The 25,994-nt window shown below is 37.8% G+C and overlaps 1 protein-coding gene and 1 long non-coding RNA gene across 7 annotated transcripts in view; one reads left to right on the top strand and one right to left on the bottom strand.

Moving 5' to 3' along the window:
• Positions 1-10,898, bottom strand: part of ZFYVE16 (zinc finger FYVE-type containing 16) — a 55,046-nt gene extending 44,148 nt beyond the window's left edge. For 2 of the 6 annotated variants that reach the window (XM_059916652.1, XM_059916656.1), the window contains exon 1: positions 10,630-10,886. The gene's annotated coding sequence lies outside the window, so the exon portion shown is untranslated. Of the gene's footprint in view, positions 1-7,420; positions 7,471-10,352; positions 10,474-10,629 lie in introns of those variants that run through there. The other 4 variants (XM_059916655.1, XM_059916654.1, XM_059916657.1 and 1 more) reach the window with 4 other exon arrangements.
• LOC132362346 (uncharacterized) overlaps positions 9,908-25,994 on the top strand; it is a 99,109-nt gene continuing 83,022 nt past the window's right edge. The window contains exon 1 of the long non-coding RNA XR_009502339.1: positions 9,908-10,458. This is a non-coding gene — a long non-coding RNA (uncharacterized LOC132362346). The remainder of the gene's footprint in view (positions 10,459-25,994) is intronic.

Here is a 25,994-nt window from a genome sequence, read left to right as displayed (position 1 = left end):
GTGGAAAACTACAAAATGCTGACAAAAAATCAAAGAAGATCTAAATAAATGGTGATATAGTCCATGTTCATGGACAAGGAGACAATATTGTTAAGATGTCAGTTCTTCCAACCTGATCTGTAGATTCAGTGCATTCCCAATCAAAATCCCAGTAAGCTATTTTGTAGAACTCAGGAAACTCATTCTAAAGTGTATATGGAAAGGCAAAGGACCTATAACAGCCAACACAATACAGGGATACCTTGAAGATATTGTAGATTTGGTTCCAGACCACTGCAATAAAGTGGATATCACAATAAAGTGAGTTGCACAAATTTCTTGGTTTCCCAGTGCATATAAAAATTATATGGTATTTGTCCAAATGATTTAAAGATTTACACTATACTGTAGTTTATTGTGTGCAATACTATTATGTATAAAAAACCAATGTACACACCTCAATTAAAAAATTCTTTATGCTAAAAATGCTAACCGTCATCTAGGCCCTCAGCAAGTTATAGTAGTAACATCAAAGATCACTGATCCCAGATCACCATAACAAATATAATAATAATGAAAAGTATGAAATACTGCAAGAATTACACCTTACATAAGAATGTATTTTAAATGGATAACAGAGGGGGAGTGGCTAAGACAGAGGAATAGGAAGACCTTGAGCTCACCTCCTCCCGTGGGCACACCAAAATTACTACTTAAAGAGCAACTATTGATGAGAACTAGCAGAAAAGATCTTCTACAACTTAATATAAAGAAGGAACCCCAACAAGATGGGTAGGAGAGGTGGAGACATGGTACAGTCAAGACACATACCCTTGGGTGGGTGATCCATAAGCAGCAGGATAATTACAATTGCAGAGGTTCTCCCCAAGGAACAAGGGGCCTGAGCTCCATATCAGGTTCCCCAGCCTGGGGGTCCTACACCAGGAGAATGAGCCTCCTAAAACATTAGGCTTTGGGCTTACATTCAGAATAGCCAGAGGGCTGGGGGAAATAGAGCCTTCACTCTTAAAGTGTGCACACCAAATCACACATGCTCTGAGATCCAGGGCAGAAGCAGTAATTTGAAAGGAGATTTGGTCAGACCCACTTGCTGATCTTAGAGAGACTCCTGGAGAGGCAGGAGGCAATTGGGACTTACCCTGGGGACATAGATGCTGGCAGCAGTCATTGTGGGGAGCTCATTCTACCATAAGGACACTGGTGATGACAAGCGCCATTTTGGAATCCTCCCTCTGGCTTATCAGCCATGGGATCTGGACCTAACCAAGAGCAGGCCAGCATCAGCTCCAGGATATCCCAGACCTCACAGCCAACCATGTCAGGAACCAGCCCTGCCCACCAAGAGGCCAACACCAGCCTTAGGACATGGCTCTGCCCACTAAAGGCCAGCACTAGTCCTGGCCCAACCACCTCATGACCCAGCCCTGCCCACCAGCAGTCTAGCATCAGGACTGGGACACCACAGGCCATGCAGCCGGCCATGTCAGGACCTGGCCCTGCCACCAGCAGCCAGGAGTCTTCACACTACTCAGGGCCTGGCAACCAAACCAGACAAGGGGTCAGCCACACCTACCAGGATGCCCACAGCAGTCACCCCAACAAAACAGAAGGGCCCATGCAGTCCACCTAAAGGGCACTCCCTAGAGCAGATAGGTCTCGGGATGAGAGGGGATTATGCTGCTGGGCATCATAGGACATCTTCTACATAAGGTCATTTCTCCAAGATCAGGAAGCATACCCAACCTACCAAATACACAGAAATAAAGACAGAGAATTAGGCAAATGAGGCAACAGAGGAATATGTTCCAAATGAAGGAACGAGATAAAACCCCAGAAGAAGAACTAAGTGGAGATAAGCAATCCACTTGATAAAGAGTTCAAGGTAATGATCATAAAAATGCTCAAAGAACTCAGGAAAAGAATGGATGAACACAGTGAGAAGTTAGAAGTTTCCAACAAAGAATTAGAAAATATAAAGAACCAAACATAGTTGAAGAATACAATAAATGAAAGAAAAAAAATACTCTAGAAGGAATCAGCAGTAGACTAGATGATACAGAGGAACAGATCAGCGAACTGCGAACTAGAAGACAGAGTAGTAGAAATCACTCAAGCTGAACAGGAAAAGAAAAAAATAATTAAAAAAAAAAAAAGACGACCACTTAAGAGACCTCTGAGACAACATCAAGTGCACTAACTTTGCATTACAGGAGTTCCAGAAGGAGAAGAGAGAGAGAAAGGGGCAGAGAACATATTTGAAGACATAATAGCTGAAAACTTCCCTAACCTGGGAAAGGAAACAGACATTCAGAACCCACAGAATCAAGGAATCACAGAGAGTCCCAAACAAGATCAACCCACAGAGAACAAAGACATATGGAAATAAAATGGCAAAACTGCCATCTGTAACAACATGGATGGACCTAGAGGGTATTATGCTAAGTGAAATAAGTCAAACAGAGAAAGACAATTACTATATGATTTCACTTATATGTACAATCTAAAAAACAAATGAACAAACACAACAAAAGAGAAAGAGTCATATATATAAAGAACAAATCCCCCTTGCCAGAGGGAAGGGTGATGGGGGGAGGAGAGAAATAGATGAGGGAGACTAAGAGGTACAAACTTCCAGTTACAAAATAAGTAAGTCATGGGTATGAAATGTACAGTGTGGGGAATACAGTTAATAATTATTTAATATCTTTGTATGGTGACAGATGGTAACTAGAGTTACTGTGGTGATCATTTTGAAATGTATAGAAATATCAAATCACTATGTTGTACACCAGCAACTAACATAGTATTGTAGATCATTTATACTTCAAAAGCAAACAAACAAACTCAGAAAAAAAGATCAGATTTGTGGTTACCAGAGGCAGGGGGTGGAGGGAGGGGCAACTGGATGAAGGTAGCAAAAGGTACAAACATCAGTTATAGGATAAATAAGTACTAGGGATGTAATGTACAACACGATAAATATAATTAACATTGCTGTATGTTACCTATGAAAGTTGTTGACAGTAAACCCTAAGAGTTCTCATAACAAGGAAAAAAATTTTTTTCTCTTTCTTTAATTTTGTATCTATATGAGATAAAGGATGTTCACAAAACTTACTCTGGTAATCATTTCATGATGTATGTAAGTCAAATCATTATGCTGTACACCTTAAACTTATGTAGTGCTGTATGTCAGTTTTATCTCAATGAAACTGAAGAAATAAATTAAAAATAAAATGGATGAGACTAAATGTAAAATGCAATATTCTAAAAACTTCTTGAAAAAGCATAAGAGAAAATCTATATAACCTTGGGTTGGTGATGAATTTTTAAATATAACACCAATGGCATGACACATGAAAGAAAAAACTTGATAAGTTGGACCTTACTGAAGTTAAAAAAAAACCTGCTCTGAAAAAGACAGTTAAGAAAATGAGAAGACAAGCCACAGAGTGGGAGATAATATTTCAAAAACACATAACTGATAAAGGACTTGTATCCAAAGTCCTCAAAAGACTCTTAAAATTCAATAATTAGATAACAAACAATCCAATTAAAAAATGGGCAAAAGTTCTGAACAGATACCTCTCCAAAGAAGATATAAAGTTTGCCCAACAAGGACCTACTGTATAGCATAGGGAACTCTGCTCAATACTCTATAATAACCTAAATGGAAAAGAATTTTAAAAAGAATGGATACATGTATATGTATAACTGAATCACTCTGCTGTACACCTGAAACTAACACAACATTGGTAATCAACTATACTCTAAAATAAAAATTTAAAAAGATATAAAATTTGCAAATAAGCATATGATAAAATGCTCAATATCATTTATCTTTAGAGAACTACAGATTAAAATAATGAGATACCACTTCATATCTATTACAATGGCTGAAATCCAAAAAAACTGACAATACCAAATGCCCCAAGGATGCCAAACAGCAGGAACTCTCATTTATTGCTGATAGGAATGCAACATGGTACAGCTACTTTGGAAGACACCTTGGCAGTCTCTCACAAAACTAAACATAGTCTTACCATATGAACCAGCAATCATAATACTGGGTATTTACCCTACTGATTTAAAGATTTATATCCACACAAGTACTGAGATGTGAATGTTTATAGCAGTTTTATTCATAACTGCCAAAATGTGGAAGCATCCAAGATGTCCTTCAGTAAGTGAATGGCTAAATAAACTCTGGTACATCCATGCAATGGAATATTATTCAGTGATATAAAGAAATGTACCATCAAGCCACAAAAAGATGGATGAATCTGAAATGGGTATTGCTAAGTGAAAGAAAGCAGTCTAAAAAACCTCTATACTATACAATTCTAATTTTATGACATTCTGGAATGGGTAAAACTAGAGTGACAGTACACACATCAGTGACTGCCAGTGCTTTGGAGTAGGGGAGGACTGAACAGGTAAAGCAAAGTGGATCTTTTAGGGTGGTGAAACTATTCTGTATAATACTATAATGGTGAATACAAGACGTTAAGCATTTGTCTGTACCCATGCAACTTTATAACACAAAGAATAACCTCAATGTACGCAAATTTTTAAAAATGTTTCGAAGGTTGGGGGACTCAGATGGAATGCAGAATGTGGAAAAAAAAAAGTCTAAATGCATTACGAATGTATAAAACAACCATGCTGAAGGGGGAGAAATAAAGTTCTACCTTTGGAAATAAGTGGAGTCTAAAGGCAACACGAGCATTATACTCTAGTTGATAAAGCTGTTTCTTCTGGGGGTATGGGTTAATTCTGAAACCATCATACACATATGCTAGAAATGAAATTAAATAAATGGATGGCTGATGGTGGGAGTGAGGTTTCCACTTTTGGAGGGGAAGGTTATATATAAGCAAGGGGAGGAAGCTAGAATGATCCATGTGGTAATGAATTTGAGTTGGAGACATCAGTATAAATTCATGTTTAGCTTAATATGGACACAGATGGTTACACATTTGTAATAATTTTTTATTTGAAATATTTATAGATATTAGCATAAACCATATCTCTTGCTCCATCAGCTGAAAGGGCCTAAAAGCAAGACGTCTTAGTGGCAACAAGCACACTAGTGCCCAGATCTTGGTTTCTCCAACAAAAGGAACTAAGGCTCCTTGGAGAAATCGCTGATTGTAAGACTGGGACAGGAAATATACAAGATGAGCATGGAGTATCTTATAATGCTGGAAAGTAAGGAAATGCATGTACACATACATGCACACACATAATGAAGGAGGTATGTCAAAATTTGCCTCCCATTCAGTCTTTCTCAGGAAACTACTAGAAGATGTACTTTGCCAACATGAAGGCAACACCAAGAAAGAAAAAAGACCTGACATCCTGGAAACAGGTTATCCCACACAGGGGAGAGAAAAATGAAATTCACAGATGATCATAAAAGGACACTTCAGGAAGATAGCTGTACAACAGGCCTAGAGAGCAACCCATCAAGATGGAGGCAGGGTGACAGACAATTACAGGAAAGATGTTGCAAAATAAACAAACAGATTATCTGATATGTGTGAATCTACCACAAGGAGATTTACACATCTTGTCTGAAAGGTTGTTAATAGATTAAATAAACGATATGAAAAGATGTAGTAAAAAACCAAGATGATTATTAACTCTAGGAAAAACACAGAATTATACATGAAAGGAAGTAACATCACAATATACTACCTGGCTCAGCTGTACACAATATTTACATAAATGATGCAAACACTAATAATTTAACTAAAAATTAACATATAACTAATTTGCAAATATAAAGGAGGGGAGAAGTGCAGTACTTAAATGTGGAGGCTGGTGTAACAAACATAAATTCCCACCTTCTATAATAGGAAATTGGTAAATAATGTCTAAAACTATGGTAGGATGGGGGTAGAGAGGAGAAATAGCTGTATATGAGAGCATGTTATTTAAAAACCTAGAGGTGAAAAAGAGTTGAATAGTTGCTGACTGTGGGGCAGCCTTTCTGAGTAAGGGTTCTGTGAGAGAATTAAGCCTTAATGCCCCTAAGGCATTCACTTTATGTAATGAATTAACATCTCTCCTATGCATCTGAAGTGTTACTGCAGTTGACCCTTGAACAATGGGGTTTGGGTGCTGACTTCACGAAGTCCTGTATAACTTACAGTCGGCCCTCTGTATCCACAGTTCCTCAGTATCTGAGATTCCTGTCTGTATCCATGGATTCAACCAAGCAGGATCGTGTAGTATTGTAGTATTTATTTACTACTGGAAAAAATCTGCGTATAAGTGGACCTGCAGTTCAAACTCGTGTTGTACAAGGGTCTACTATAGTTATAAATCACCCTTGGGGGAACTGAGAAAATAGTTACTCAAGTTATTTTCTGTGTTTGTGATTCCAATGAGGAACACTTAGAAAAGCTGCTTCTGTAGAGTGGGATTCAGGGAGAGAAGGATGAGGGCAGAGGGCTACTGTTTTTCACTATAAGTCTTGTAGGATTATTTGACTCTTTAAATTATGTACAGGTATCCCTTTGATAAATATAAACATTACCTTAAATATAATAGCAAAAAGTAATAAAGGAACTATGAATACAAAATGTATTTTTAAAAAATAAAGCACAGAACTCAAAGGTGTAGAAACAGTTCTCATTAGAAAAAGCCCAATAATTTTTCTTAAAAATTATAGAATTTATTAAATAACATCTACTTAAAAAGTATTTCTATCCAAATAGCAATGTACTACTAAGTATTATGTTCTTTGAATCACCTAAAAGATACAAAACAAGGTAGGATAAATAATAATATAATCTAACAATTTGTAAAAGGTATGACACTGAAATCTTTTGACATGAAATCTTATTAAACTGCACATACTTCCCATTTCAATCAAGATTTACTTATTGTGCCAGTAATCTACCCTTGTACAGAAGACACAAAAGAAATACAAGATATACTCCCTATTCTAAGGAAGTTTATTTATGTGTGCATATGATAACTTGTTTTAGGTATTATCTTTACTAACTTGGCCATTTATGTATTCATAATTTTATAAACAAATATTTACAATGTTTACTCTGCAAAAATGATTTTTAAAAATCTCTTCATGAGTAAAACCAAATTGGCAACAACATGCAAGATTTGTCAGAAAACAACAAAACCAATAATAAGGAGACTCCTAAAATGGTTAAGGTGAGAGATGATGAGGGCCTGAACTGAGACAGGGCAGATGAAAAGGAAACAGATATAAAAGCGGCTAAAGAATGGGAACTTTGGGGAGTGAAAGCAAGGGAGAAAGCTAGGATTACTGCCAGGTTGCCATCGCAAGTGACTGGGTAGACGGAGGTAGCACTGACCATAACAGGCAATACAAAGAGGAGCAGGACTGAGGGAAAACACGAGTTCACGTTTGGACTGGTGTTTGAAGTACCTTGAGAACATCCTGGGGGAGATGTCCAATAGGCAGTTGAATGTAAGGATCTGGAATGCAGGAGAGAAGTCTGAGATAGATAAAGATTTGGGAATTGGCAGCACATAGCTGTTAATAGATGAAATCACCTAGGAAGAGAATATAGAAGAGGACAGGAGCCTGACATCAGATAACTAAAGGTCACAACTGGTGTTCCTAAAGCCACTCTGCAAAAACTTTGCCCATAGTTCTATGTACTTCCATGAAAAAATATCCAATATATAATGCTAAAAGACAAAAAAATCAAACTGTAAAACTTCATGCATAGTACAAATCCATTTTTACAAATAAGTTGTAAAAAAAAAAAAATTATAGTATTAGAAAAGGCACAAGAAAAAAAAATACAGAGGAGCAAACACCAAACTGTTCATAATGGTGTCTGAGATTATGTAAGCATAACATCTATATTACATGTTCTTATAGTATTTTTTTAACAAAAATATACTACTTCTATAAACAGGAAAAAAGATAATTTTGTTCCTTTCCTTCAAAAAAAATGATAGCATGTATCCTTATAATGTAAAAAGGTAACACAAATCTGTTAGAAAAACACTTGGACACTGGACCATAAATGGGCAAACAATATGAACAGATAACTAGTAAGATTATGAAAAAACATTCAATGTACAACCTGCATTACCGAAGTAACACAAATCAGAATACATACCATTCACTGCCTACTAGATCAGAATATGATCTTTTTAATAATAAAAGTACTCAATGTTGGTAAGTGTTTGATAAAAAGAGCATCTCAGACACTGCTGATAGGAAATAAACTGGTATACTCACTCAGGGGAACAATGTGATAATATGCATCAATCGATTCAAAAAGATTCCTAACATTTTATCTAACGATTCCCATTTCATAAATTCAAGAAAATAATCCAAAACAACTGAAAATATGCAAAGATATTTTGCCAAATCATTAATTGAAGCAATCTAAACACCAACATTAGGACACAGAAAATTATGCAGGCATCATAAGTGATGTTTATGTCTATCAAAACTTTTTTTTTAAAGTATATACTCTATGACCTAGCAATTCCACTTCTAGAGAAACACTAGTACTTAGGCCCAAGAACACATTATAAAGAACTTTCAATGTTGCAATGTTTGTAATAGTGAAAATTGCAAAGACTCTAACAGCTCACCAATACAAGAATGATTAAATCAGCTTTTTAAAACTGTGGTCTGAGGACCCCTAAAGACCCCAAGAGCTTTCGGGGGGTGAGAGCCTTCCTGTTCCAAATACCAATCTGTGCAAGGATGGATTTTCTTAATATGCTTCAGGTTAAACAAGGTAGCACACCAGACCAAAGGGCAAAGCAAATATGAGAATCTAGCCATCTCCTATAAAGCCAGACATTAAAGTGACCTACAAAAAATGTAAAACAATGCCATCCTTCTCACTAAATTTTTTTTTAAAAATATAGTTACTTTAAACAATATAATTTAATTCAATATATAATGGGTTTATTACTTCTAAATGAATAAAAATTTTTTTAATTTTCCGAGTTTTAATTTCTAAAATGGTATATATATACTGCATTAGAAAACAAAAACTCTTCTAGTCCTCGATAATTTTTAAGTGTATAAAGGGATCCTGAGACCCACTGGATTAAATAAACTGTGATACCATCATATTATGTAATATTATAACTGGGGATGATAATTAAAAGGGAATTTATTTTTATATGTAATGTAACTGTTTCAAAAGACACTTTGCTCATGTATCAGTTGTGTAATCAAAAATCATAAAGTCATGTCTATGAAGCTTTTTAAAAACATGGGGAAATGCTTAAAATATAATTTTAATCAAGAAAAGCAGGCAATCCAACTGTATATAAAATCTCATTATTTCAATTCAGAAAATGCCACAGGAAAAAAAAAGACTCAGGTGAAAAGTCAAAATTAACTATTGTTGATTACCTTTAAATGTGGAATTAAAGTTGATTATTTTTCCTTATTCTTTATTATATTTAATTTTTTTTACACTAAACATGCGGTTTAATATCCAGAGGAGAAAAAAGGGAAGAAATTAGGTGGAAAATTATATATAGTTCTACTAGATCAAAGCACTGAACTCGTGTCAATTCAAAAGACAAGCTCAAAATAATAAATTAAGGAACCTAATTCGATCAACAAACTGCCTATTTTATTAAAGGAAAAATATTAAGTTATCAAATGTATGGACTGGTTTCCATACCAGTCAAACTAACAAGAACTCCCTTAGTCTGGAATATAATATCATGCAGTCACGGTAGTACAAGTAAGTTTATAGTTTAAAAGTTAGATCATCTTTTATCATTTTGCAAAGGTACTAAAGAAAAGGTAGACGAAGGGACACTAGCGCGTCCTTCTGGTCTAAAACGATGAGAAAATGCATCGGTGCGAGAATGGGCTTTGCTAGAGCACGGGCGGCGATGACAGATTCCTCTGCGGGGGCAGAGTCATTTCAGCGCAGAGGCTACCACTCACTCCTCGGGAGCGACAGCCCATCCTGCAAGCTCAGCCCCTTCCCTGGAGGGACAGGCGGCCCTGGGGGCTCTTCTCCCTCCATCCGCCGCGGCCCGGGGCTTGCTCCCCCGGCAGCGCCGAGCACTCCGGGAGGCCCGGGTGGGTGGGACCCGGCAAACAGCGGCCGTGATTGCTATCCTGGCCTGGTCCGGCCCAACAGGCTTTACCGAGGAGCCGCGAGGTTTGAGTCCTTATTTCCCAGCCAGCTCAGGGGGCTCAGGAAAGGAATGGGTCGGGGGCCCAAGGCTCGGTCCCTGGAGGAACAGGAGGACCTGACCCAGCGCCTAGGGCAGCGCGACCAGCGGTCACCCCGCCCCCTCCCCGAGGGCAGCAGGGGTGAGGAGAGGCCAAGACGCCTGTTCCAGGGGGCTCTTACCTCCCCACACCCCTGCGGAGCTCTGTGAGGCTTGACGAGACGCCGCGTTAAGGAGTGAAGAGCGACCCCGGCCGGGAATCCAGGGTGTGCGCGATGTCGGCTCAAGGTTTGTTGCCCCCCCCCTACCCCCCCGACCTAGGGAGAGCAGATAGCGCAGGCGCAGAGAAGGCTTTCTGTGCCTCACACACCCCCTCCTTCTGCGTCCGCGGCCTCCCGGCTCACGAGGCGCCTGCGCGCTGCCATGCAGGTTCTAAGCCCCGGGCGTCGGGCTTCTTACCGGAAAGGCCTGAGGAGGTTCTGGGGTGACTGGGGCTCCTGAAGATCGGCCGTAGGTCGGGACTCGGTTTCCCACTAGAAGCCTTGGAGCCGGGGTCGGGAGGCGACTGCGTCCGTGTCCGGCTTCCTCTGCCCTTCGCTGACCTAGACGCAGCTTCCCCCGCCCCCAGCCTGCTGCGTCCTGCGGCCTGTACTGGACACACCCGCCTGCTGGGCAGCCAACGCGGCCTGCTCCCCCCAGCGCTGCTGTCTTCCCGGAAAAAACCTCACTTTTTTTGCTTAGGGCTGGTTTTGCAACCACCCGCAGCCCCCCTCCCCCTCACACCCTGGCAGCAACAAAAATGCTCCTACCCCCCTGCCAAGCCTTAAGCCCTCCAGCCGACTGGCCATTCCCGAGGGCTCTGCCTTTGCCTCTCCTTGCTTCAGTTCTGCTTTTCTGACAGTGGCCGCGAGAACAGCTGCCTCCCCTGTATGAAAATACAAGCTAACTCATCCGGAGAAGTAAATGTCAATCATGTGATGTATATTTGTGCTTGTTTGAGCCTTACTGTGTTCACCACAAGTTTCCTATAAATTTAAATGAGGGAAGAAGAGACATCTGTGTGAGGTCAGGGTATTACAGACCGGGGAAAAGAATCCGTCGGTTGCCAAAAGGTTTTACCGGTTCGGAATTCATACTGCTCTTTCAAAAATTTCAAGAGTTTTAGTATCTCAGGAATATGTAAGTCTGATGTAATTTGCGGTGCAATATTTGAGAATCAGCGTTCAAATCCCAAATCTGCAACTTGGACAAGCATGGTTACTGATCTTTCAAACATACTTCATCTCGGTTTTCCTAAATTCTGAAATGAAATTGTGTGGCTTTAGTTCAACGGTGAAACTTGTATTGATTGCTTAAAATAATTTATTGAGCATCTGCTATGTGACAGACACTGTGTTAAATGCTTTGCTTAGGTCATCTCATTTAATCCTAAGAATAATCCTACGAAGAACAGTATGCATTTTCTCTAATATGTGTCCGGTGTCGCTCACAGATAAATAAAATGGGGTCACTACCCTTATAGAAACACAGTCTTACAGCAAAGATGCATGTATACAAGTGCATATTTGAGATAGAAGTATTTACATTGCACAGTGTGAGGACAAAAACTAGAAATAGGAAACACTAAGACCTTAAACAGGTAAATGGGAAAAGTATATACATGAACAGTCAATTCGCAAAATAAGGAATTTAAATGCCTACTGCATATTTTACTAATGTTCAAATTCATTAATAATGAAAAGAAGACAAAAAAGGTATTATTTCCCATGGATCTAATTAGTTTGTTTACATTATGAATAGACTCCATTGGTGAGGGTAGAATGAAATGAGCACTCATACCCTGTTGGGGATATAAATTAAGACAAAGATTTTGGAAAGTTACTTGTCAAATCGTATCAAGAAATGTTCACATGACCTAATTCAGTAACTTCTGTTTTGGAAATTATAAGGAGATATTTCAGAATACAAAGATTTAGATGAGTAACAATAAGGAAAATAAACAAGGTACCAAAACCCAATTACCTTTCACATATAAATTGTACCTTGTATCACATTTATTTGTTTATGGGTGTTTCCTCTATACAGTGCATTATGCTAGGAGTTGTAAGGACTATAACGATGGATAATTTATGATTTTTGCCCTGAAGAAGTTCACAATCCACTGTGTCATTCTTTTATTTATTAACATAAATAGCTGAGAGATTGCTGCAGTATAGTAAAATTACAAGAGCTTTGTATAGATTCTTGGTCACATTTTCTGTGATTTCCTTTGTTGGTTGAAATAAAGAAGAAAGCTACACATCAAATGTAATGTCAGATAAAATATTAAGGAAAAAGAGTCCTTGGCAAAAGTTGAGTAATATTACTGAAATATTCAATGTATCATCTTTTACCTAAAGATCCTATTTATAACTAAATGTTTTCTGGACTTGGGGAAAGTCATCATCCTAGTTATAACATACTTGGTCAATTTATTCCTTAGACTACCTAATCATCACTTGGATCATCAGCAGTTTTTATTATTTTGAAAGGTAACCAGGATCCTGATGATTTTAAGAGGCTTAAATTCCATTGTAATATGAACTTACAAAGCTGTTCCCTTTTCATAAGTAAACTGGGTGGAGAAAATACCAGAAGCAAATGAAAATAACTATTACAATTATTCATTTGTTTCATGGCTGGTCTGAGACTAACAAGCAGTTTTAGAACTAGGGATTCATTGCACCAAAATACAGAATGTGACATGCAACTGTTAGTTACCCATCTGCATTTAAGTGATATATAACCATGCTAAGACACCCATGTTACAAGGAAAAGAGCTGAAACAGTTTTTTAAAAAATTGTCTGCTGGTCTAGGGCCAATTGGATCAGCTATTTGGAACAAAGTCACCTATGAAGAAATGGTTATAGTTTTAGTGACTGTGCGAACTAGTTTTTAAAAATGCATAGAAAAAGTTTGGAAGGAATTCCACTAAAATATTAACTCTATTTTTGGAAGGTGAAATTATGAGTGATTTCTCCCTCTTCTTTCGAGTGTTCCATATTTTCCAAGTTTTTTTGTAATGAGAACATATTACTTTAATAATCCAAGAGGAAAAATGGAAGGATTCCTTTTTAAAAGTATTGCTGAATTCGTAATTGAGCCAACCAATTACCTTATATTCATTATGCAATCTCTGCATACAATATATTGCATGACTGTGAGTCATCAGAGAGAATATACCCGAAAGGATTGATGAGCACTTGTGTCTGGATACTGTCTTAGAGGTGGTGCAAGGTACAGTGATTCCCAGGGCTCGGGTTTTTTTTTTTTTTTTTAATACATTTATTTATTTATGTATTTTTGGCTGTGTTGGGTCTTCGTTGCTGTGCGGGCTTTCTCTAGTTGTGGCGAACGGGGGCTACTCTTCATTGCGGTGTGCGGGCTTCTCATTGCGGTGGCTTCTCTTGTTGTGGAGCACGGGCTCTAGGCGCACGGGCTTCAGTAGTTGTGGCACGCAGGCTCAGTAGTTGTAGCGCACGGGCTTAGTTGCTCCGCAGCATATGGGATCTTCCTGGACCAGGGCTCGAACCCGTGTCCCCTACATTGGCAGGTGGATTATTAACCACTACGCCACCAGGGAAGTCCCCAGGGCTCAGGTTTGATACAGCTTCAACATCATGACATGGGTTCTCTTGTTGAGGGGGTCAGATTTCTTTGCCAAATATTTCTAGTTCTTCTCTCTTCTGGGCATGTGATGGCAGGGTATCTTCTGGCCCCCTTATGGTTGAATAGGGCCAAGTGACTGATTGAGGCAAATGAACTGTGAGAAGTGACACGTGTCTTTCTAGACTGGATATTTTACTTACCAATGTGAGGCACTCCAGAGCCTCCTTTCCCTCTGGCACAGCAATAGACCAGACTTGATACTGTGGCCACTCCATTAGTGTGAGTTCTTGAGGGATTCCAGAGCACTTCTAGAACAAGAAATAAACCTTGTTGTTATATGCCACTGAGATTTGGGGGTAATTTGTTACTGCAACATAGCTTAGCCTGTCACAGCTGATAAACTTTGTTTTATGTCTCTGAGATTTGGACGTAGTTATTCTATTTTGGAGATTAATCCTTTGTCAGTTGCTTCATTTGCAAATATTTTCTCCTATTCTGAGGGTTGTCTTTTCGTCTTGTTTAGGTTTCCTTTGCTGGGCAAAAGCTTTTAAGTTTCATTAGGTCCCATTTGTTTATTTTTGGTTTTATTTCCATTTCTCTAGGAGGTGAGTCAAAAAGGGTCTTGCTGTGATTTATGTCATAGAGTGTTCTGCCTGTGTTTTCCTCTAAGAGTTTTATAGTGTCTGTCCTTACATTTAGGTCTTTAATGCATTTAGGGAGTGTTCTAATTTCATTCTTTTACATGTGGCTATCCAGCTTTCCCAACACCACTTATTGAAAAGGCTGTCTTTTCTCCATTGTATATTCTTGCCTCCTTTATCAAAAATAAGGTGACCATATGTGCATGGGTTTATCTCTGGGCTTTTTATCCTGTTCCATTGATCTATATTTCTGTTTATGTGCCAGTACCATACTGTCTTGATTACTGTAGCTTTGTAGTATAGTCTGAAGTCCCAGAGCCTGATTCCTCCAGCTCCATTTTTTGTACTCAAGATTGCTTTGGCTATTTGGGGTCTTTTGTGTTGCCATACAAATTGTGAAATTTTTTTGTTCTAGTTCTGTGAAAAATGCCATTGGTAGTTTGATAGGGATTGCATTGAATCTGTAGATTGCTTTGAGTAGTAGCATCATTTTCACATTGTTGATGCTTCCAATCCAAGAACATGGTATATCTCTTCATCTGTTTGTATTGTCTTTAATTTCTTTCATCAGTGTCTTATAGTTTTCTGAATACAGGTCTTTTGTCTCCTTAGGTGGGTTTATTCCTAGGTATTTTATTCTTTTTGTTGCAATGGTAAATGGGAGTGCTTCCTTAATTTCTCTTTCAGATTTTTCATCATTAGTGTATAGGAATGCAAGAGATTTCTGTGCATTAATTTTGTATCCTGCTACTTTACCAAATTCATTGATTAGCTCTAGTAGTTTTCTGGTAGCATCTTTAGGATTCTCCACATGTAGTATCATGTCATCTGCAAATAAAGTAAAACTGCAGTGACAGTTTTACTTCTTCTTGTCTGATTTGGATTCCTTTTATTTCTTTTTCTTCTCTGATTGCCATGGCTAAAAATTCCAAAACTATATTGAATAATAGCGGTGAGAGTGGGCAGCCTTGTCTTGTTCCTGAGCTTAGAGGAAATGGTTTCAGTTTTTCACCATTGAGAACGATGTTGGCTGTGGGTTTGTCATATATGGCCTTTATTTTGTTGAGGTAGTTTCCTTCTATGCTGACTTTCTGGAGAGTTTTTATCATAATGGGTGCTGAACTTTGTCGAAAGCTTTTTCTGCATCTCTTGAGATGATCATATGGTTTTTCTCCTTCAATTTGTTAATCAGGTTTATCACATTGATTGATTTGTGTATATTGAAGCATCTTTGCATTCCTGGGATAAACCCCATTTGATCATGGTGTATGATCCTTTTAATGTGCTGTTGGATTCTATTTGCTAGTATTTTGTTGAGGATTTTTGCATCTATGTTTATCAGTGATATTGGCCTGTAGTTTTCTTTTTTTGTGACATCTTTGTCTGGTTTTGGTATCAGGGTGATGGTGGCCTCATAGAATGTGTTTGGGAGTGTTCCTCTCTCTGCTATATTTATCATATCTTTTCATCTCTAAATTTTTTCTACACATATATTTAAAAGATAAGCACTTTACAAAGTAGAAATAATAATGCAATGAAATCCTTTTCTATCCAATATTAGTATCTTACTTCAATATGGATAACTTTGTTTCATCTATAGCCTTACCCAACCTTATTATTTTGAAGAAAATCTCACGTTATATCATTTCATTCATAAATATTTCTGTATGTATTTCTAAAATAAAACAGCTCTTCACAAAAATATATTAATAATACCTTTATTACACCTCAAAAATTTAACAGTAATTCTTCAATAATGTCAAATATTTAAGCATTGCTGTCTATATTTCCAATTGTTTCATAAATGTCATCATTTTTAAATAGCTTGGGTGAATCAAAATCCAAATAAGGTCAACAAATTGAGATTGGTTGATGTGTAATAAAGTTCCCTCTTTCTTTTTTGTTCCTGGCAATTTGTTTTTTTAAAAAGCCATGTCTTTTAGCCTATAAAATTTTCAGTATCTGGACTTTTCTGCACCTCCCTCTGCATAGTATCTTTTAACACGTGTCTCTTGCCTCTGTGTTTCCTGTAAACTTGTAGCTAGATCTAGAGGCTTGGTTAGATACAGTTCAGTTTTTTTGGCAAGGCTACTTCATAGATGGTGTGTACTTCCATCAGGAGACACATAATATCTTGTTGGCTCTCTTTCAGTGATGTTAGCAACCATTGATAATCACTACTTGGATTCATCCTTTGATTTGGAGTTTGCAAAATGATGACATTCTAATCTATCATTTCTTTTTTATTTATTGGCTGGAATTTTTCTAGGGAAAGAAAAATGTCCCTCAATAACAATTTAGTTTTCCTGAAATAAAGTTCATACAGGAAAGAGAAGTTAAATATTCAACCTTTTACTTTACTGACCATTTTCAGAAGAATGAGTTGGTTCCCTTGTACCGTCTAAAGGAGACTAATGGTGTGTGTGTGTGTGGGGGGGTAATATATGTAAGTTAAATGTATGTATGTATATGATACTACATATCATATACTATATATATATGATACTAAACCAGTTCTCTAGCTTTTAATAAACACATTTCAGCATTTTCACCATTGTACATCCCAATGTTTAATACTATAATGAACACATGTCATATCCATTGCCAAAATCATGATACGAAAGATATTATTAAAATGGTCCAAGGAATTATAATTAAATTTAAATCAGATTAGGATATACTTATAACTCTAATGTTAGATTTCTACTTTTTTCTATAAAGTCATACAACAGGTCAATAAGAAAAGGTTATCAAAACTATTTGGTGCTTTTATACTATATCTAAGGATAGTCACAATTGAATTCATCTACAAAAATTTCAAAGATATAGGTATATCATATTAGTACACAGTTATACTAATTTTATGTTTAGGAAGCTGGCATAAGGAAATTCACCAAAGCTCAAATATGTTAAGATGCAAGTGACAGTATCAGGCAACTTATAGAGAGAAGAAGCAACTGTTAGTGATCTAATTCCACTGCCAGTTAGCATGTAAACTGGAGCCAGAAAGAGAACTGAAATTCAAATCAGAGAAGTGAAATTAATTATTCTACTTTTTAGTCACTTAAATAATTATATTTTTGTGAGAACAAGCTCAAAACAAAGGTTGACATACTTTCTGAGTTACATAAGTTTAACATTGTGTATAATTAGGAGAAAAAATGAACTGGGGTTACCAGCTCCTTTCATTATGTATATTCAAGAAAAGGGATCACATTTCCAAACATTGGGAGAGTATTAACTTTCTACAGCTGGAGAGAAGACAAGGAACCCACCACTGGGTGGCAGAGACCAAGCCTTGTAGGCATGCAGTGACCTCAGGAACTTGGCAGTGAGAGGCACAGTCTGAAGTCAGTGGAAAGATCCCTTGTAAGATGTATCTCTGGGCCTGCCTGATCTTCAGTGCCCAAGAGGCAGCTCCAGCGCTGTATAGCAGCATCCTGCAGTCAACAGAGCAACAGCAAATATGGCAACCACACAGAGCAAAGGACAGCTCAACCTCCTGATTTTGACATTACTAGGATTGTTGTGGGACCCCATCAAGAAAGAGAAGGGAATCCCAAAAATGATTGGTTGAATTTTCCCTCCAACCTCAGAACAGATTACATTTGACTTAGGAAATAGGGAAATGTGATATATATTGTATCCTGGCATTGTGGAATAAAATTCATGCCCACTATAAGTAGTTTTATAATGGTGATCTCTCAATAAAAATAGAATGGAAATCCTGTCCTCTCTTATGAGAGATGGTGATTTTTTTTTTTTTTTTTTTTTTTATTTTTGGCTGTGTTGGGTCTTCGTCTCTGTGCAAGGGCTTTCTCTAGTTGCGGCAAGTGGGGGCCACTCTTCATCGCGGTGCGCGGGCCTCTCACTATCGCGGCCTCTCCCGTTGCGGAGCACAGGCTCCAGACGCGCAGGCTCAGTAATTGTGGCTCACGGGCCCAGCTACTCCGTGGCATGTGGGATCTTCCCAGACCAGGGCTCGAACCCGTGTGCCCTGCATTGGCAGGCAGACTCCCAACCACTGCGCCACCAGGGAAGCCCGGTGATGTTTTTATTAGCTTTTTTTGGTAACAGATTTGATAGTCAGTTCAAAAGTGAATTTTCTCATTTAAAATATTTTTGAGTTACTCCTTCAGATCAAGAGAGATAACCAAAAGAAACTTTTCTGCACACTTTACAATTTTCCTTAATGTTAAAAAGAAACCAATAGACTCATATGGACTCTGAGACTTTTACAACTCATATTAAACTATATATGTGTATATATACACACACATATATTTATACATCTGAGATAGATAGAAACATAGATACACAAGCAGGTTAAACAAGTTAAAATATATATACAGTTAAACAGGTTAAAAGAAAGTATGAAAGTATATACTAAACAGGAAAAGGGAATCATCATCTACCTCACTTTTTCTCTTGAAGTAAGACTTTGCAAGAGTATCTGCTGTGATTGACCAGTGATATACAAGGAGACTGGATAATATGGGACCACATTTCCTCATGTGACATTTTCTTCCTATTATGGTAATTTTCCTGCCTATTTCCTTTTTTTTTTTTTTTTTTTTTAAATTTATCCCTTCCCCTTTCTCCTTTGGTAACCATAAGTTTGTTTTCCATGTCTGTGAGTCTATTTCTATTTTGTAAATAAGTTCATTTGTGTCATTTTTTTTAGATTCCACATATAAATGTTATCTTGTGATGTTTGACTTTCTCTGTCTGACTTATTTCACTTAGTATGAAAATCTCTAGGTCCATCCATGTTGCTGCAAATGGCAATATTTCATTCTTTTTAATGGCTGAGTAATATTCTTTATCTATTCATCTGTTGACGGGCATTTAGGTTGCTTCCATGTCTTGGCTATTGTAAATGGTTCTGCTACAAACATCAGGGTGAATGTATCCTTTCGAATTAGAGTTTTTGTCTTTTCTGGATATATGCCCAGGAATGGGATTGCTGGATTATATGATAACTCTATTTTTAGTTTTTTAAGGAACCTCCATACTGTTCTCCATAGTGGCTTCATCAATTTACATTCCCACCAACAGTCTAGGAGGGTTGCCTTATCTCCACACCCTCTCCAACATTTGTTATTTGTAGACTTTTTAATGATGGCCATTCTGAATGGTGTGAAGTGGTACCTCATTGTAGTTTTGATTTGCATTTCTCTAATAATTTGTGATGTTGAGCATCTTTTCATGTGCCTATTGGCCATCTGTATGTCTTCTCTGGAGAAATGTCTATTTAGGTCTTCTGCCCATTTTTTGGTTGCATTTTTTGTTTTCTGGATATTGAGCTGTATGAACTGTTTGAATATTTTGGAAATTAATCCCTTGCCAGTTGCATTGTTTGCAAATATTTTCTCCCATTCCATAGGTTGTCTTTTTGTTTTGTGTATGGTTTCCTTTGTGGAGCAAAAGCTTTTAAGTTTAATTAGGTCCCATTTGTTTATTTTTGCTTTTATTTCCATTACTCTAGGAGACAGATGCAAAATAATATTGCTGTAATTTATGTCAAAGAGTGTTCTGCCTATGTTTTCCTCTAGGAGTTTTATAGTATCTGGTCTTACATTTAGATCTTTAATCCATTTTGAGTTTATTTTTGTATATGGCTTTTTAAATTTTTTAAAATTTATTTTATTAAAATTTTTTTCATATGATTTTATTTTTTTTAGAAAAAATTAAGTTACACTCCATTTACAGTTATTTCAAAATATTGGCTATATTCCCCGTGTTGTACAATACATCCTTGTAGCCTACTTACACCCAACAGTTTGTACCTTTCACTCCCCCACCCTTATGTTGCCCCTCCCCCCCTCCCCACTGGTAACCACTAGTTTGTTCTCTATATCTGTGTCTGCTTCTTTTTTTGTTATATTCACTAGTTTGTTGTATATTTTAGATTCCACATAAAGGTGATATCATACAGTATTTGTCTTTCTCTGTCTGACTTATTTCACTTAGCATAATGCCCTCCAAGTTCATCCATGTTGCTGCAAATGGCAAAATTTCATTCTCCATTTCCTTCTTAACATCGACTCCTGGACAATATCCATGGTCTTAAATTAACACTATTATTTTTCCTAAATAGAATTTTCTTCAATGACTTTTTTAAAATAAATTTATTTATTTATTTATTTATTTATGGCTGTGTTGGGTCTTTGTTGCTGTTCACAATCTTTCTTTAGTTGCGGCAAGTGGGGCTACTCCTTGTTGCGGTGCACGGGCTTCTCATTGCGGTGGCTTCTTTTGTTGTGTAGCATGGGCTCTAGGTGCATGGGCTTCAGTCGTTGTGGCACGCAGGCTTCAGTAGTTGTGGCACGCAGGCTTCAGTAGTTGTGGCACGTGGGTTTAGTTGCTCTGCGGCATGTGGGATCTTCCTGGACCAGGGCTCAAACCTGTGTCCTCTGCATTGGCAGGCAGATTCTTAACCACTGCACCACCAAGGAAGTCCCTCTTCAATGACTTTTAATCTGTTTTCATTTCAATGATGACTTGTCAACTTTATTACAGTCTGCACTTTTCTTGCTGTCCTTCTATATATTCGTTAGATTTAGATTTGACTAAGGGTATTAGTAGCCTCCAAAATATCAGAGGCTTAAACTAGATGCTTATTTTCCTTTTGCCTTAACATCCAGATACAGATGTCTAGGGCTTTCATAGAACTCTGTTCTATGAAGTCAACACATACTTTGGATTCTTCTAGGTTTTTACTCTATCAACTGTGGCCTCTATTCTCAAGGTCACCTCATGGTCCAAGATGGCTCTTCAGCTCCATCTATCATGTCCATATTTCAACTAGTTAGGAAGAGGAAAGTGACATAGTGGGTCAAAGAGTTCATGCAAGCTGTTCCTTAAGGAAGATTCTCTGAAGCTGCTGCAGGATACTCTTGCTTATCTGCATTGTTTAGAACTTATTCCCCTGGCCATATATAATTACAAGGAAGACGGGAATTGTTTATTTTGGGAGGCCCTGTGTGTCTTTATTTTGGAGGGCCCTGTGCCTCGCTGAAAATTCTAATGGGAGAATGGATATTGGGAGGAAATAGCAATTTCTGCCACACTCTAACTGAACCATGGTACCATTGGGAGCTCCCTTGTTGCAAGAACACAGATTCATAAAATAACATGGATCTGAACAGGCTCTGCATGATACTTGCAACTCCAGAATAAAGGCTGACCTCTCAATCACACTGGGACACACTATTAATGATTGCATTGTCAATGCAATCAAAAACAAAACTGTCCCTCCACCCCTCACTGTCTTTCTTCCCCTTGCCACATGTTTAGAAGGAGTGTTTGCTCTCACTGACTCACTTCCCCACCTCCTTTATTTATCTTCAACCTTCTCTAGAATGGATTGTCCCTGAATACTCCACTGTTCTTGCAAACACTAACAGGGACCCTATGAAACTAAATTAATCAGGTGTTTTTCTGTTGTCTTCCTTGGCTTCTCAGCATCTGGCAAAGCTGACACTTCCTCTTTCTTGAAACCCTCTCTTCTGTTGGATTCTATGACACAACACTGTTCCAGAAGTTCCGTGTAAATCTCCTTTGTGAGCTTCTCCTCTATCAAAACACAAAATGGTGGATCTCCTAAGAGCTCAGTTCTAAGTCGTTCTTTCCTCCACCACTACACATAGATGAACTCATCTACTGCAGGCTTCAATTATCACATGTGCTGAGGATCCCCAAAACCACATCTGTAATTTGATCTTTATTCTGCTTTGCAGTATCTTCCTTTTCTTTCAGTGTCTGAGCAAACAAGTAACTTGTCTTTGATTAGCCAAAGCTGGTTCTTTATTATCCATGTGAATGCACAGAAATTTTAAAAAACATGTGAGCTTGTCAGCAAACCATAGACTGTATGCCATATTAAGAGAAAAAATTATTATTATAGCTTGTCATCATAGTATTTAGTCTTTCATTCCTTAAACTGTCAACCAATATAAATAATTACATATCTGCTCTTTCTCAGACACATTCCCTACATATTATTGAGGATTTAAGAATAGAAACTAAAGACAATGTCTTTTTTATTGAGAATTTTTAAACATAGTTGAGAACAAATATATGCATTATATATATCAGTATACACATTCAGTATTGGCTAAATAGATAGATATATTCAATTGTGGGTTTTATCAATATTATCAATATTATTTCTTTCTGGGGAGTTCTCTTTAAATCATCTACATCTTTCGTTAATTTTTTTCCACTAAATCTGGTATTGTTTACATGAGACAATAGAGTATAAAGCAGTAATTCTGCTGTTAATTTGAAAAGATGATTTCATTATTACAATAGGTCATTGGCAGCTCTAACCTCCAATGACCTCCTTTGTTATTCTGTTCATAGATACTGCATGGTTAAATGGGATCACAAGTGTAAGTGCAACATAATTATAGCATTGCTTACACTGAGCATGACTGAAATAAATGTATTTATGTTTAACAATAAAAATATAAAAATTATACTTGGTCATTGTTATTAGAATAATATTTTAACATTCCTTTTAAGGTGCCTCTAATTTATCTTTTCGGATTTTCTTTCAGTACCTTTCGTCCATTTGTGCCAATTTTAGTGCCTGGTTCTTTTTCTTGATCAATTGTTGGTCAAAGGCAAATTGGAGAATATCTGCCATTATACAATAGTAACTCCTCTTTTCTTCAGAAGTTCCAAGTGTTTTCTTTTTCCCAACTTTTTTTTTTAAACGTCTTAGCCATTTTAAAGTGAACTGTTCAGTGGTATTAAATACATTCACATTGTTGTGCAACCATCACTACCACCCAGCCCCATAACACTTTTCATCTTGTGAAACTGAAACTCTATACCCATTAAACTCTAATTTCCATTCTCCCTCTCCCCCAACCAGTGGCAACCACCATTATACTTTCTGTCTTTATGATTTTGACTAGTCTAAGTACCTTGTTTAAATGGAATCATACAATATTTGTCTTTTGTTACTGGTTTATTTCACTTAACATAATGTCCTCAAGGTTCATCCATATTGTAGCATATGTCAGCATTTCCTTCCTTTTTAAGCCTGAATAATATTCCATTGCATGTATGTACCACATTTTGCTTATCCGTTCACCCACTGATGGACACTGGGTTGCTTCCATGTTTTAGCTATTGTGAATAACACTGCTATGAACATGCATGTACTCAATGTTTTTGAAAGAATGTTTACCAGGTGTCAGAGACAAACCCAGAATAATTCTTGCCTGAATTCTGAGACTGATGAGCAGGTGTGGTCCCCTGGCCTTGAGTCTCTCACAGGGCCTAACATTGTGCCTAGGGTAAGTCTGCTGACCTTTGACTGTCCATTCATGTATGTGTTGAATTAACAACATGATAGAAGTGTGCATGGTCAGAGCTTGGGGATTTATAAGGAATTACTTTGGAGTCACCGTGGATTCAGATATTCCTGTGGGAAATCCTTAATTACTGGTATCTACAGGGATTTTCTCTTGAGCTAGCCAATTACCCCAAAGAGTAATATACCAATCTCTTGGGGCTGGGGGAAGAGTTCGGGGACAGGGTGTGGGTAAACCTTGTCTGCCAGCTTTCTCAGAATCAAAGAAGGTAGAAAGATGAGGTTTAACCATTAGATGTGTAGACTTCCACTTAATAATTTCCCTAGTTTCAGTACTGAGCCTCCTGCATTATGTTAAAAAAAATCACAAAAAGGGCAGTTTTTAAAAGAAACTTTTGAAAACAAAAGGTTCTAAAATTCAGCATATCAAAAGTCAAACTCTTGCTATCCTCCCCAAACCTTCTCTTCTCACAGTTTTCTCACCTTGATAAACGGCAGTTTTATCCTCCTGGCTCAGAGTAAACTTGGCCATCGTCCTTCACTCTTATTTTTCCTCCCTTCTCACTTACATTTATGAGTCAATAATCCTCTTGGCTCTGCCCCCAAAATATATCCATTTCTTACCATCTGGGGTGAGCTACCATGATCTTTAGTCTATTGCAGATTGTTCTGCTAACATTGACTTTTGATTTGTTGCCAACAATGAAGCTAGTTTATCTGCTTGAATTAGTAAACCCTACTTGCCTTTGTTTTTTCTTGCCATAGCCTTCTGCTCTGGGTATGACCCCAACTACTCTGACTTGTGGTACCTGTGAGCCTCCTTCTGGTCTAATCACAGTTTTGGATTTCACTACCTTAGACCTGCCCTACACCAAATCCAGGGAGGGAGGGTACTGATGGCAAGGAAAGGAAAAATGCAAAAGCAGTGGACTATCTGTCTTGCAATTCTGTCCCAGGCCATGCAAACTATTCTTCAGAAAATAACTGTGAATGTCCCTGTGCTGGCTATCTGTTTATTTGTCCTCAGATCTATTCCCTGCCCTTCCCCTGTTTTGCTCTGTATTGCAGGACCCTCACCGCTGCAAACTGCATTTTCCAAGCTCTTTGACAACTGACTTCTATTAGGATGGACCAGTGAGGAGACAATGACTGGAGGTTGAAGGGTGAGAAGTAGGAAAATGAATGTACTTCTCTTTTCTCTCTCTGCTTTGTGTAACACATCAGGCAGGTTCCATCTCTCTCCAGGCTTCCTCAGCTCTGGTTCCACCACCTCCTTCCTTTGTCCCTCTGGCTGTGGGAGCAATAGCTGTTTCCTGCCATTGGTAACTTTGTGTTGCCTCACTGACCTCTGATTGCCTTCTCAGCTCTCCCATCACTTCTGTGACTGGTTTTCCACATTAAAGTTTCTCTATTAAAATATCTCAGTTCTGGTTTTCTGCCTAGAACCTGACTGATGCTGCCACCTTTCAAAGTCCTGCCAGATGCTTCTAATACCTGCTCTAATAACCAGACTTTCCCCCTGCATTGCTAATATTTGTTTGCTTTCATATCTACTCTGAAAGTTTAAAGGAAATTTGTCCACCTTCTATAAGAGTGAAATATTTTTAGAATCGTAGTCTAAATGATTTATTTCTCAAGACCAGAGATAGCAGCTTCCAGTTTAGTGAATCCCTGTCAAGTGTTGGATACTGAGCTAGCTAGACACTTTGAAAATATTTTCTCGAATCCTTACAGTAATGTGCAAGGCAGTTACTACTCCCTACTTATCAGAGGAGAAAACTGAGGCACAGAGAAATGAAGTAACTTGACCAAGATTACATAGCTTGTAGGTGGTGAGGTTCGGCTTCACACGTATCTGTCTGATATGACCATCTTCCACTGCCCCACTCTACCTTTCTAACATGCCTACCTTCACGTTAATCAGTGTTTGCTCATCCTTGTGATTTTAATAAGCACTAATAGGTTTTATTATATACTTTCATAGTAATTTTAGGGCCACATGAAAGATATATGAATTTAGGAAATATTAAGTACCAACATAGGGAACCAATTGTGTCTTGATTAGATCAATATTTGTACATGGCTTCAACTGTCATTCCAACTACTATTTGTACACTTGAATGATGGAAACAAAATCTAATTAATGAGTTGATTCTATCATGTAAAACCAATCATATGTTTCAATATCCGTTGCGCTCCACAATGA

This window comes from Balaenoptera ricei, chromosome 3 (genome assembly GCF_028023285.1).
Source record: "Balaenoptera ricei isolate mBalRic1 chromosome 3, mBalRic1.hap2, whole genome shotgun sequence".
NCBI classification, from domain to species: Eukaryota; Metazoa; Chordata; class Mammalia; order Artiodactyla; family Balaenopteridae; genus Balaenoptera; species Balaenoptera ricei.
The sequence above is the reverse complement of the archived record's forward strand: the minus strand, read 5'-3'. Positions and strand labels throughout refer to the sequence as shown.